The sequence below is a fragment of the Hibiscus syriacus genome, unplaced genomic scaffold (assembly GCF_006381635.1).
Source record: "Hibiscus syriacus cultivar Baekdansim isolate YM2019G1 unplaced genomic scaffold, ASM638163v2 tig00116989_pilon, whole genome shotgun sequence".
Classification (NCBI taxonomy): domain Eukaryota; kingdom Viridiplantae; phylum Streptophyta; class Magnoliopsida; order Malvales; family Malvaceae; genus Hibiscus; species Hibiscus syriacus.
In genome coordinates this window covers 3,749,990-3,766,008 of record NW_024063508.1, presented here as the reverse complement: position 1 = coordinate 3,766,008, position 16,019 = coordinate 3,749,990, and positions in this window count along the sequence as shown.

The following is a 16,019-nucleotide window of genomic DNA, read 5'->3' as shown; positions in this document are numbered from 1 at the left end:
ACTATTATTTAGTAAACAGGAACACACCTCGATAATGGGTTCAGAGAGTAGATCTACTGATTGCTGGTTTCACCACGCTCTGTTACAATTTTCGAACGGGTGAATACTGGTATACGTGGTTTAACTGATCTAGAAGAGCTGGGTCGAGCTATCGAACGATCCGGAGAGTCTCTTGTACCTTCAAACAATAATAATTAATCAATCCCAAAGCTTTATTAATTGTTCAAAGCTAAAATTCTTAAGTATATAAGCATTTTTCGGGTTTGACTATCATTTTGGGGTATTTCGAGTCTGAATTTGGCCAAACGGATTGCGGAATCGGAATCAGGACGTCGAAAAACATAAAGAATGAATTTTCAAAAATTTAGATTCTTGGTCAAAGTCAAAGTCAACCACTTTGACCGTCACTTTGGAGGCCTTCGGGTTCGAATTTGACAAAATGGAGTTCGGAAATGGATTCGGGACGTCGAAAACTGTCAGAATAGGTATACTCGGAAAAGATTTACGGTCGTTTAAGGGTCGGTCAAAGCCATTTTAAGTTTTGGCCAACGGTCACGGTCAACGGTCAACGATCAACAGTCGGGTCGGGTCAGTCGGGTCGGGTCGGGTCAGTCGGGTTGGGTCAAACCGGTTAGAAGGTCAAACCGGTTTCCAGTCCTCCACTCTCCCTGCGGCGGCGCGTGCGGCGCGTGAGGCCTCCTCCGGGGGTCTAAAAATTCCGGAAAATTTTCTAAAAATTAATTTAAGTGATTTCGAGATACTTACAAAGATCGGTTCAATTTTTTGAATGACGGAGAGCTCGATTTCAACTCGACCGAATCTTTTACTGCTCCACCTCCTCACGCGAACAAGGTTGACACCGGCGGACTCGAAACGACACAAGGAACACGCTGGTGCCAGAGGTGTCGTAAATGGAGCAACGATCGGCGGTGAATTTAATATTTTCCCGGCGATAGAGCTAACAAAAACGTCGAGACTTTGACTGTAAATTCCCGACGTTTAGCAGCATTTCGCTTCAATTAAATTGAAGGATTTGTTCCACGCTCGATGATGAACACAACGGTGGTTTTAAAACGATGATCAGAATTTGGACGGCGTCGAAATCGAAGTTGGAAACTGCGTATGGAAAAGGAAAATTGGGAGCATTTTGGTTCTGAAAATCAGAACCAAATGCACGCTTATAATCAAAGCTGCCGACAATTTTAGGGTAAATTCAAGGCTTGGTCCTTGGATTTCCTTCACTTCTAAAATGGCCTATAAACTCTCATAAATTTTGATTTAGTCACCAACAATTTACCAATTTTCACAATTAACCTTCAATTTCAATTAAATATTATTTTGTAAATATTCGGGTTGTTACAATTCTCCCCCTCTACAAGAAATTTCGTCCTCGAAATTTACCTTATGAGAACAGTTGAGGAAACTGAGCCTCCATTGACTCCAATGTCTCCCAAGTAGCTTCTGAGAGGCCTCGGTTACTCCATTGAACTTTGACCATTGGAATACGCCTATTCCGAAGAACTCGCTCATCTCTTTCTAAGATTTGAATGGGCTCCTCCTCATATGATAAATCAGGTCTCAGCTCTACTTCCTCAACCTGAATGAGGTGACTTGGATCTGGACGGTATCGCCTTAACATAGACACATGAAAAACATCATGAATACGACTAAGATGGGAAGGCAACTCGAGCTGATAAGAAACAGGTCCAACTTTCTTCAAAATACGATACGGCCCAATAAATCGCGGACTCAGTTTACCCTTACATCCAAATCTCAATACTTTCTTCCAGGGTGAAACTTTTAAAAAGACCTAATCTCCAACCTCAAACTGTATATCTTTCCTTCTCTGATCTGTAAAAGATTTTTGCCTATAAAATGCCTCTTTCAGACGGTCACGGATCAATCTGACTGTGTCCTCTGTCTCCCGCACTAACTCAGGTCCCAAAGTCTTCCTATCACTCAGTCCAAAAAATCGGGGTGCGACACCTACGCCCATAGAGTGCTTCATAGGGTGCCATACGAATGCTGGTCTGGTAACTTTTATTATAAGCGAATTCAGCCAAAGGCAAAAAGTTCTCCCAGCTACCATGAAAATCGATTACACAACCCCGTAACATATCCTTCAGAATCTGAATTACTCTCTCAGATTGACCATCAGTTTGTGGGTGGAAGGAGGTACTATAATCCAATCTCGTACCCAAAGCCGTATGTAGCGCCTTCCAAAATCTCGAAGTAAATCTTGGATCTCGATCTGAAATAATAGATAACGGAACACCATGCAATCTAATAATCTCTGAAATATACAACCTCGCCAACTTGTCCGACGTATAATTTACCCGTACAGGAATGAAGTGAGCTGACTTTGTAAGTCTATCAACAATCACCCAAATTGAGTCCTTTTTCGAAGGAGTCATAGGTAAACCAATAACAAAATCCATAGTAATACGCTCTCATTTCCATTCAGGAATCTTGATAGGTTGTAACAAACCTGATGGATGTTGATGTTCCGCCTTAACTTGCTGACAAGTCAAACACCTCGCCACAAAATTCGAGATGTCCTTCTTCATGCCGACCCAATGATACCTCTCTCTCAAATTTCGATACATCTTATCTCCACCGGGGTGCATAGCATATGGACTACTATGAGCCTCCGTGAGGATAGTCTGCCTCAACTCAGCATCATCCGGTACACAATATCGACCTTTAAAGCATAAAACTTTATCCTGATCAAGGGCGTAATCTGAGCTTGTCCCTTGCTCTACTAGCTCAAAGATGGAAAGCAAGGAGCTATCAAGGGGCTGCTTAGCTTTGATCTCATCAACCAAGGTCGGCTTAACTTGTAATTCTGCTAACAGAGTGCCATCGTCATATAAATTCATCCTGGCCATTAAAGATCTCAACTCTGTTACCGTCTTTCGACTCAAAGCATCCGCTACAATATTAGCTTTACCAGGGTGATAATCAATCACGCAATCATAATCCTTTAGAAGCTCTAGCCAGCGTCGCTGTCTCAAATTAAGCTCCTTCTGGGTCAGAAGATACTTTAAACTCTTATGATCCGTGAAAATGTAACACTTATCTCCATAAAGATAGTGTCTCCAAATTTTCAAGGAAAAAATCACTGCTGCTAACTCCAAATCATGAGTAGGATAATTACACTCATGCGGTCGTAGCTGACGGGATGCATAAGCCACCACCTTACCTTCCTGTATTAGAACAGAGTCGAGTCCTGAGTGTGACACATCACTATACACTGTAAAATCCTTCCCGGACTCTGGTTGAATCAACACTGTGCTTGAGTCAATGCTGCATTTAATTTCTCAAAGCTCTCCTGTTGTGCCTCACCCCAGTCAAACGGCACATTCTTCCTTAACAACTTTGTCAAAGGAGAAGCAATGATCGAGAAGTCCTCAACAAAACGTCGATGATAACCAGCCAAGCCCAAGAAACTGCAGATTTCAGAGATATTCTTAGGTCGTTTCCAATTCACAATAGCCTCGATCTTGCTTGGATCGAGCTGAATACCTCGCGCAGAAATAATATTCCCCAGAAACGACACTTCTTGAAGCCAAAATTCACACTTGCTTAGTTTGTCATATAGACGATGCTCTCTCAAAGTCCGCAGAATGGTTTTCAAATGCTCGTCATGCTCTACCTCACTACGAGAATAGATTAGAATATCATCAATAAAGACCACCACAAATTGATCCAAATATGGTTGGAACACCCGATTCATCAAATCCATGAAAGCTGCAGGAGCATTCATCAAACCAAAAGGCATCACTAAGAATTCATAATGACCATATCTAGTGCGAATGGTCGTCTTGGCAATATCAGATCCTTTAACTTTTAATTGATAATAACCCGAACGAAGATCAATCTTAGAGAATACAGTAGCTCCTCGCAACTGATCAAATAAGTCATCAATCCTGGGTAGTGGATATTTATTCTTGACCGTCATCTGATTCAACTTCCGATAGTCAATACATAATCTTAGCGACCCATCCTTCTTTTTCACGAACAGAACTGGAGCTCCCCATGGTGAAGTACCATGCCGAATAAATCCTCGATCGAATAATTCTTGCAATTGGACCTTCAACTCCTTAAGTTCTTTTGGAGCCATGCGATAAGGTGCCATAGAAATAGGTGTAGATCTCGGATAAGTCTCTAGCTCGAACTCTACCTCTCTATCAGGAGGTAAACCAGGCAACTCCTCTGGAAAGACATCATGAAACTCGCTAACTGTACGGATCTCTTCGATCGTGGACAATGAACCTTTAGTGTTCAAAATACAAGCAATGAAAGTCTCATACCCCTTCCGGATTATACGATCAATTTACATAGCTGAAACTATATTGGAGAGATAGCCACGCCGTTCACCAATTAACACCACGGCCTGACCATTTGAAGTCTTTAGAGTAGCCCGCTTGTATTCGCAATCCATATTTACCTTGTGTTTATTCAACCAATCCATCCCAAGAATTAGATCGAACTCCGCTAAAGGTAGTTCCATAAGATCAGCGAGAAAAATTTCTCCTTGAACCTCGAGAGGACAACGCCGAAATACTTTATTCACTAATACCACTTGTCCTACTGGACTCGTAACTGTAACAGTATTTTCAGTGTTCTCGATCGGAATCTGAAGGTTTCGAGATACCGAGCTCGATACATAGTAGTGAGTAGAGCCATTGTCCAGTAATGCAAAGTATGGGATAGAATAAATAGTAAATGTACCTGCTATAACCTCAGGCTCATCTCTGTCATCCCGACGTCTAATGGCATAAACCAAAGCTGGTTGTCTAGCCTCAGAAACTGTTGGCCCTCTATTTTGCTGAGGTCGGGCTCTACTGTCAGTCCTGGACGCTGAACCACGAGCCTTTACTTGGCTACGATCTCTAATTGGAGTCTGTACTGTAGTTGAGAACGCACAGGAGTCTGAGTAGCGGTCTGCTCAAACGAAGCTAGCTGAGGACAATCCCTCCAAAAATGACCACTAGATCCACACTGATAGCAAAGACCCATCTTCTTACGACACTCTCTTGTGTGTTGTTTACCACAAAACTCACAGAGGAACCCATGATAATACGACGAGGAAACGCCTCGACTGCCAACTAACGGTGAGGATGCTGCAGGCCTGAAACGTGTATTGCTTCTCTGAGGGACTGAAGTACGAGTCCTTTTCCCGGACTGTGCTGATGACTCCATCGGGCCTGAAAATTTCTTAGATCGTTCCTGTTCAACACGCTCTCTACCAGAAGCTAAAACCTCCACCTCTTCAGCATCTTTGGCTCTGCCCACCAGCACATCAAATATCTCATCCTGATGGGTTACAACTTGCCTACGCAGCTCGTATCTGAGTTCAAGGGAAAATTTACGACATCGATCTCTCTCAGTAGGTACCATACTGAATCCATACTTCAGCAACTTCAAGAACTTGATCTCATACTCAGAAACAGTCATGTCTCCCTAAACTAGGTCTTGAAACTGCTGACGTCTCTGAGCTAAATAGCGCTCTCCCAGAAAATGACTCAAAAAGCGATCCTTAAAGAAATTCCAGGTCAAACGATCGGTCGGAACACTACTGGTCACTGACTCCCACCAAGTGTAGGCATTGCCATCTAACATCGCCACAGCACCCTGATATCTCTTAGTTGAGTCTAAACCCAATTGATCCATGCGTCTCTCTGTATCCTGGAGACAATCCTCAGCTTCAGTATGAGCTCCACCAATCGGCCCCCCAAAAGTTCTAACTCCATTGGCCATCAAAGTCTGTGAAATAGGAACCTCTGATACAACACCAGTAGCTCTGACTGCTCCCTGTATCAACTGCAGAAATTGTCTACCAAAATTCTCATCCAAAGCAACTCCGGTAGACTCTGACTCAATATTGGTCGCTCCTATGATCGGTGTAGTCATGCCAATACCAGCGGCATGAGGTGGATTCGTTGGGGTCGTAGGATCAGGATCACCTATCGGAGGTGGGGGATCTACCCGTATCTCATCAATCGGATCTGCAAATCTAGCCACTCGACCTCGTCCACGGCTAGTTCGACGACTACGTCTAGCACTCATTTTGATGGATCTCAAGTTTACTACATAAGATAAAACTTAGGGTTAGATAAGCACTTGGAGTCTCGAACACAGTTAAAATCTTAATAATTTTGTGACATGGCCTTTGTAACTTGTTTTGTAAAATATTTCAAAACTGTATTTTCAATATGGACTCATACACGGTCTGAGGGTTAAAAACCAAAAGCTCTGATACCAATAAATGTAACCCCCTAGACCCGGCCTATACGTTTCGACTAAGTCTAGTGGATCACATACATGATTTTTAAAGACATTTTCCGAAACCGATATCCAATCAATATAAAACCACATTATTCATGACATGAAATTATAATAAATTATAATATTAAAACTCAACTCTTAAATATAAAACCAATCAGTAATAAATTAATTTTAAACATATCTTAAAAATCAAAACCCCGATAAACTGAATAGTTATAGCAAAAATATCATAATTATAAAATCCAATACTTTAAAATAGATCCATGTCACCAGAATAAAGTCAACTTGCAAGTTTAAAATATTACAATCAGATATACTTCAAGAGATATGTTGATCCTCCAAGTGCTCGAACCAAGGTATATAACCAACAGTATCTGAAAGGGGAAAAACATTTTCGAAAGGTGTGCTAGGCTCAGTGTGTCCCAACATTACCATAAAATCATAATAGGTACATTAAACAAATCATAGTCCAGTAAATCTCACAAATTCGTAAAAGAGTTTAACTTTTGAAAATCATAGTTTAAACTCTTTTCTGGTACACTATCAGTAGTTCCCAAAATTATTTTCCATATAGCTTACTTTATGCACATAGCAAAAAGAAAGCCGACTTAAGGATAGGCTATGAAGCTTGTATCCTTAAGCCCAAGTCAATAAGTCCATATAGCTTACCCTAAGCACACAGCAAAGGAAAGCCGACCTAATGAAACATCTTGGGGGCCTCAAGAGTCACATTAGGCCCGTTTATTAGCTTGATCAGAGCTATACAATTGTAGTTCAATCATCCCAAAATCAATATCCATATACTAGTCATCAAAGTCCATAAATCATCAACAATAAATCGGTGTACCAACAATAATAAACCATAGATTTCAATGTACCATATTTCAAAACATATAAAACTATTATTTAGTAAACAGGAACACACCTCGATAATGGGTTCAGATAGTAGATCTACTGATTGCTGGTTTCACCATGCTCTGTTAAAGTTTTCGAACGGGTGAATACTGGTATATGTGGCTTAACTGATCTAGAAGAGCTGGGTCGAGCTGTCGAACGATCCGGAGAGTCTCTTGTACCTTCAAACAATAATAATTAATCAACCCAAAAGCTTACTTAATTATTCAAAGCTAAAATTCTTAAGTATATAAGCATTTTTCGGGTTTGACTATCATTTTGGGGTATTTCAAGTCTGAATTTGGCCAAACGGATTGCGGAATCGGAATCAGGATGTCGAAAAACATAAAGTATGAATTTTCAAAAATTCAGATTCTTGGTCAAAGTCAAAGTCAACCACTTTGATCGTCAATTTGGAGGTCTTCGGGTTTGAATTTGATGAAACGGACTTCGGAAACGGATTCGGGACGTCGAAAACTATCAGAATAGGTATACTCGGAAAAGATTTATGGTCGTTTAAGGGTCGGTCAAAGCCATTTTAAGTTTTGGTCAAAGGAAGTCAACGGTCAACGGTCGGGTCGGGACAGTCGGGTCGGGTCAGACCGATCAAACCGGTTCGAAGCGGTCGAAACCGGTCAAACCGGTTTCCAGCCCTCCACTCTCCCTGCGGCGGCGCGTGCGGCGCGTGAGGCCTCTTCCGGGGGTCTAAAAATTCCGAAAAAATTTCTAAAAATTATTTTAAGCGATTTCGAGATACTTACAAAGATCAGTTCAAATTTTTGAACGGCGGAGAGCTCGATTTCAACTCGGCCGAATCTTTTACTGCTCCACCTCCTCATGCGCCACCGTCGACGGCGAACAAGGTTGACACCGGCGGACTCGAAACGACACAAGGAACACGATGGTGCAGGAGGTGTCGTAAACGGAGCAACGATCGGCGGTGAATTTAAGATTTTCCCTGCGATAGAGCTAACAAAAACGTCGAGACTTTGACTGTAAATTCCCGACGTTTGGCAGTGTTTCGCTTCAATTAAATTGAAGGATTTGTTCCACGCTCGATGATGAACACAACGGTGGTTTTAAAACGACGATCGGAATTTGGACGGCGTCAGAATCGGAGTTGGAAACTGCGTATGGGAAAGAAAAATTGGGAGCATTTTGGTTCTGAAAATCAGAACCAAATGCACGCTTATAATCAAAGCTGCCGACAGTTTTAGGATAAATTCAAGGCTTGGTCCTTGGATTTCCTTCACTTCTAAAATGACCTATAAACTCTCATAAATTTTGATTTAGTCACCAACAATTTACCAATTTTCACAATTAACCTTCAATTTCAATTAAATATTATTTTGTAAATATTCGGGTTGTTACAGACGTCTTCTAACCTCTTCAAAGAGGTTTTATTTTGTATGATTTCCCATGTGATTATGGGTTTTGTTCTAGTTTAGTCATTGAAAACTAGGGATTTTTAAAAGGTTACTCTTGAGCCTAGAAAAAGAAAGAATAAATTAGTGAATTTGTTAAATCACTCTAAATACTTGTGCAAATTTTCATATTCTTTATCTCCAATCCCAAAATGTTCAATTGACCAATTCACCCTTTGGCACATTTTCGAACTTGTCTGGCCCTCTAAGGGTCTGCGAATATTTTACCCACTGTGAATTAAATATTTTATTTAAATGTGACATATCTTTATGAATATTCTAAATTAAAAAATGATATTATATGATTTACTTTAATTCAAATGTTAATATGATATATCTTATAGTTCACGTATATATTTGATTAAATGCGATATTAATTGATTACTTTCGAATTTATTCGGATACTCACTAATGAACTTACTTTTCAGAATATATTTTCCATTTTTTCCTATGAGAAATTCTATAAATACCCTGTAAACCCACCAGGTTAAATACAATTAAAAAAAATCTTTTCTTCTTCTCTAGTTTTTTGGTGATAGTCTCAGGCAAAATATAATTCGTGATCTCTGCAATTGTGTTATTTTATGATGCTTATCTCGTTTTTGTATCCTATAAGACAGACCACCAAAGATCTAAAGCACTAAGGAGTGGTTGAAAATCTTTCATAAGAAAATTGTATGGCTACAGACCTCAACTAGTATCTAAATCGTTATTCAGTCGACACTTGAGATTTTTATTCTAAATTGTACTCTTTGTTTATTAATAAAAATATCTTTATTTTTTTCTTCGTTTCGGATTGTTATACTTCTAGCATTATGTTTAGGAGGAAAAAAGATGATTGGATTTGAGATTGTAAAAGATTTTTTTATCAAAAAATTTAGAAAGAAGTCCAAATGATATGTGGCATAATCCCGTAGTGTCACATCTTCAACACTTAACAGCGTTATAAAAGGGGTCAATGGATCTGACGAAACACAAGTCTAGGTGTCGACATGAGATAAAAAGTTTAGGTACCACTGTGGAAGAAGGGTACAAGTTTAAGGGTCAAATGTATATTTAATCCATATAGTATTAAAATAATTTTTTTGAAGTAAGTTAAGGTGATTACAAAGTAGTATCTATTATAAATCTCTCAAACATTTGACAATGAACACTCAATCACCTTGCTGCAGCTATTGGTGCTCGAACTTGTGACATAAAAAAACAATGATTCCATTAACCACTAAAACAAGTTAGTTTATGCAGTACATAAATAAAATACACATAAAAATGAATTAATAAAGGCTAAATTGCACCATATCATTGTATTTTAAGCAAGTTTAAAACTAGTTCCTCATATTTCAAAAAGTCACAACTGGATCGCTCTATTTATCTATTGTACCAACATATGTCGCTTTTCCAATAAGTGTGAAAAGAATGTTAACTTTTAAATTATAAGTAGTCACTCTATTTATTGATTATAACAATCATGTCACTTAAATATAATTAAAAAAATCAACATCTATTACACACTTATTAACAAAGCGACTGGATTTTAACTGTTTAAAATATAATGACTCAATTGAAATTTATTTATAATACAACTACTCGTGTTGTAGTTTGCTAATTAGAAAATAATCAGTTCTAAGTAGGGATGACCATAGGATGGAAAAAATTTAATTTTTAAATGCCCCGACTCTAACCCCAAAAAATAGAGATCAATACCTGACTCTATCCCACCCGAGTGATCGTGGTGTTCTACCCGTCTCAAACTCACCCCAAAGTTGAAAATGTATACCGTATCTAAATTGAGTACCAAATTGGAAGATTTATACCAAATTTACTAAAAGGAACTAAATTGAATGCCAAATTGGAATAATCAAAGTTGAAGATTGAAGTAACTAATGCCCGGGAAATTATAAATGATCAAAAGCTAAAGATTTCATGTCCGAGGTGAAAAAATCATAGGTTAAAAATTGAAAAAGGTAGAATCTGGTCATTCAACGCCATATACACGAAACCAATTGCACCATGTTTAAAATCCATTACAAAACCTATTTGTTTGCTAGAAGAAGAAAGCAGCGGCATAGAGAAAGAAAGGAAACGAATAAGTGATGAAAATAAAGAAAAATAGAGGTTATTGATGCTAACATTTAGATTACGACGACTATTGACAATTTATCCTTTTTGATTTATGTTAAGAGTTATGATTGATGGTTAATGATCAATCTTCAGATGATTAATATTGTCTAATTTTATTTCGGTGAAGAATATGCCTCCAAAGAAAGAAGAAGACATAAAGGGCCCTTTCATAGTTTTGGCTAAAGGATTTTAAAAATTTCTTAGTGATCTATAGTGTCATTATCAAGCCTAAAGTCGTAATGTCTACTTAGAGTGACAGATTGAATGATCACGGCCGTCTAACAATAAATTTGATTATTACGGATCAAATGTACTTGTCAAAGGTCATATCAAGAGCAATTAATAAAATAAATGATGTGAAATATTAAAGGATTATCCTTGAGTAATATGGTCGACAAAGGTAATCCTCTGAAGAGCTATTATTATTACGGAGGCTGTAATCTTCAAAAAGGTTATTTGTAGAATAAGTCTAGATGAGATATAATAAAAATATTATTGTAATTATCTCAAGACGGATCAACATAAGTTCACCTTAAATCTAACTTTGCCTAATTTTTTATTTCTCAAACTCGTCCCCATTTTTTTTTATAAATCTTGGGTGAATACAAGATATTATTTATTCAAATATTCTCAATCATTTGACAATTAACACTCATACCCCTACATACACGATGTTTAAACTGATCTTAAGGACTAACAATAAATTTCCTAATCACTAAGGCCGCTTGATTGGTGTCCAAATCTATTTTTTTTTAAAACTAAATCTAAATGTATAAAAACATGTTGGGATGAAATCCACGTATTTTAGATTTTTGGCACTCCCTAATTTTAAGTTAAAAAATTACTCAAATTAGAAGTAAAAGAATGACTTGTTTATAAATACCAAAATAACATTATTTAAATTTTATGTTGTATAGGATCATTCTTCTACACTCGATGAGCGACGATGAGCACCACTGATGAACACCAATAAATTAATTTATAAAACGTTAAAATTTTAAAGGTCTCAACGTATAATTATAAATTAGTTGAAAATTTAAAGATAAATTATTTAAAACAAAAGGTAAACTATACTAATGACCACCTAACTATTGCCCCTTTTTATTTTCACCAACATTTTTGAAAATTTGTCATTCATGTCACTCAACTATTTAAATACATTCAATTAAGTACTTGTCGTTAGTATTTAACCAAAAAGCTGATGTGGCAATTAAAATATTTGATATTATTACACATTTAATCATTCTTACTTATATATATTTTATCAAATTGGTCCTATTTTTAATAAATTAAAATAAATTTAACCTCAAAATATGCCAAAGTAGTTAATTAGAGAGGAATCCAATTTAATGTCAGCCAGTACAACTTTTGTTTTCTCTTTATCAGCTTTTATTGTAATACCTCGAATTTCGAGTTAGTAGTTCGGGTCAACCCGATACCCATGAGTCGAGCCCATTAGATCTTCTAAACCAGTTTAGACTAGTTTTTTAGAGTATTGGGCTTAGGTTGGCCTAAGAGTTAAAGGTTAGTGGTAATTTTAATTTGGGTTAAAAGGAGAGGGACCAAATTAGCAATTTACCCATAGCTAATTTTAAAGGATAAAAGCCCTTAATCTTAAGTGTTTTCACGTGAAAACCAAAACCCATCAAACTCTATTCCTTTCCTTCCCAAGAGAAAGCTTAAAGGTATAAGCTTTCCAAATTCCAAGCTTAACTAGAAGTAACCAAGCTAAGGAGGTAGGATGAAGTTCAAGGGCTAGAGGTAAAGAGAAAGTGAATCCTAGTTAATTTGATAGGAGTTTTGGCAGTCCATAAAGACAGGTAACACACTCCCTGCTTCCTCATACCAGTTGTGGATCATTAGAAATGAGTTTTAGCTAGAAAGTTAAGATTTAAGCATGTTGAGCAGATTTCCATAGTAGATTCATATTAAAGTTATTTAAGCATGTTTTAAGCCTTATTTATGACCCCTCTAAGATCACATAAGACTTAATAATCATTGGGAAACTTCAAGGTAAAGAAATTGAGGAGTTTGAGTGGCTTTTTCGAGCCCAAAGAAGGTATTCTCGAACAGGAGTATCGGTACTATATGAGTCAATACCGATATTGTTCTTTAGAAGTATGAAATTTTTCTTAGGTTGAAGAGAGTATCGATACTCTCAGAAGGAGTATCGATACTACAGGATTAGTATCGATACTCGTGGGGTGGTATCGATACCGGGAAAACATTTCAAATTCCAAAATACCATTTTGGTATCGATACCCTAGTCAATATCAATACTATATCATGGGAGTATCGATACTGGTATGAGAGTATCGATATCACCCTTCAACTCTTAGTAATGTTTTACCTTGAGTATCGATACCCAAGAAGAAATATCGATACTCTAGAGTCAGTATCGATACCAATATGTTTGGTATCAATACCAATAGTTAGTTTTTCAGGGTTTTAATTATAGGAGAGTTAAGATGAGATGAGGTTTTCCCAAAAACTTTAATTACTCTCAAATAAGACTACAAGTGAGAACAGTAATAATGTTAAATTCAAACATAAAAATGGAATAAAGTATGGCGAATAAGACTAGCCTTGTTTGAATACTCGAGAAACGATCAGGACACCCAAGTTCCTTTAGAAAAGCTAGTGGTATTGAAAGTATAGAATCAGTCCGGGTATCCTTAGGGAGTGTGCAAGGCACTTTAAGCTTATTAACTAAGGTCAATGCCTAACACTCGTACGGGGTGGGTTAGTTGAGGGTATGGTGTCTGATGCAGAGATTTTGAGGGGCCCATCCTCTGTAGACTAGAAGGGGTGTGTGAGCTCTGAGATAAAGAACCCACAGTCGTACCATGATGTCTACCATAGAGTATAGAGTGAGTATACTTGTATACTTACTAAAGCAAAACAGTAGAATTGATAGCTTGAGCCTTTCAGCGATACACTTTTACTATGTTTAAGTTGTTAGTGTGGCACCGAGCTAGTTAGCTCAGCATTTGGAATTTGTTTCCTTATGTATATTAGGTGGAGTAATTGAAGAGCTTAAAGTGTTCGAGGTCCAGATACAAAGCAAATCAAAATACGTCTTAGCATTTTAAATGGCATGCATATTTATAAACCCTCTTGTAAAGTTGAGTCGTAAATGTATTTTAAAGTCTTCAGTGTTATTATTTTGAATGTAAATATTTATTTTGGGAGCTCCCATTGTATTTTAATTATATTTTTATAGTTGAAATTATAAAGAAAATAGTCGTTTTAAAGCAAGACAAATAAGAAAAAGGTTGGTCAGCCACCCCAATGGTTTCGTGTAGCACCCTAATTGGTCGTATGCGTGTTGTACTGGTCTAGGGTGTTACATTTATTATTTCTAATAATAAAGTAAAATAAACATGCCAATGTTTTGTGATGAGACATGCTAGTATTTCTCTATGTTCGTTTTTTAGCTTAAAATACTATAATTTATATTGATACACACATGACAATTAGTGTGACAAATACGTAAAACTACTGTAAGATACAAAAATTATTCCAACATAAATTCTTTTCCTTCATCACTTTCGTAATTTCATTATCTCAGTCCACAGCATTTCAAAACAAAATAAGGGAAGAAAAAGATAATTTCATGGAGTAAAAATGTAATCTTTGTTGAATCGATGTCATTAACAACTAATACAAAATTTTAACGTAAAAACAAACATATCAAGAAGAAGTTTGAGTTATGCTTCAAACAAAATCATAATCATATTCTTCATGGTTTAATCACTAAAGTTGCTAATTTACAAAATAAGTAACTCTAATCCATTTTTTCCCAAATGGGGTCAAAGTTTTCGCGACGATCATCGTGCCTCATAGCCAACATGTTTTGTTGATAAGTTTTTGAGTCATGGGATACATTGCCATGGATTTAAGGTTTAGGTTTCTATGAGCAATCAAAGTTTTTTTTTTAAAGATTGAAGTTCGAAAAGAAGCTATGAAGCTACTGCACCATGTCCTCATTGGTTAAAAATAAATCTAAAGTAGCATAAGAACATGTTCTATCTATCAAAGTATTATAATTTTACTTTTACCTAATTCGTTGCATTATAAGTAAAATGCAATTGTTTTGGATAAATTTTTAAGAGTTAAATCTTGATTTTATTTAATATAGATGTATTTTTGAAATCAAAACTTTTGATATTTAATTTTTTTAATTTCTAGAAAATGAAATCAATGTTTTTGTAAGTTTTCTTTTCTTTCCTTTCTTGTTTATTTTCCTACAAATTGAAAGAATAAGATGAATAAAGACTACTTTGACACCATTTGATTTGAGAGTTAAGTTTATTTTAATTTGTTAAAATTAGGACCAACTACCAAGTTGATAGAATATATAAATAACATGAACAAAATATGTAATAATAACAAAAATTTTAACTTCCACATCAGTTTTTCTGTTACATATTAGCTGTTATTGGCTTAATTGAATGCATTTAAACAGTTGAGTGACCTAATTAATAATATTTCAAAAATGGTGGTCAAAATAAAAAAGGGTAATAATTAGTTGATCATTTGTATATTTTATATTTTATTTTAAATAATTTACCTTTAAATTTTTAATTAATTTATAATTATATATTGAACCCTTAAAATTTTAAATTTTTAAAAATTAAATTAATAGTACTCATCGTTACTCGTCGAATGTTAATAAAAATTTTCACGTTGTATATGGATAAACTGATAATAAGAATCTACCTGATAATCTGTAAAATATATATTTGAAGAGAAAATCCAGAGCGCTGGATAGAAAAGTTTAAAACCGTTGATATAGAAAATTGGAAGGGGGAATTCATCAGAAAAAAATAACAAAAAAAAAAAAAGGCAGAAAACAAAATTTGGTTGAAGCTTCCAATTTAAACCCTTTTTTCTATTTATCGTCAATAAAAACAGATTTTTCTTAAAAAAATCATATGACCAATATTCATATTAACTGTCCATCCAACCAGTACAAATAATTTCAAACGTGGAAACTTCTAATTATATAAATAAACTTTTAATTATTCTTTCAAATTTATTAAATTACAGACGTATCCTAAATAACTATATGAAATTGTTTTGAATAGAATTCGTTGGGAGCGAAATTCTTGTTTTGAGGTTTTTCCTAAAAAAGGAAGAACTCCTCCATTCCCTCCATTAGAAATATTTTCTTGGCAAAACACACCCAAAAAAAAAAAATCATTAAACCCAATTCTCAAAATAATCAATTTTGTTCTTCTTGAAAGCAATTTTCATTTTTGCTGCTAAAAAGAAATATCTGGGTCA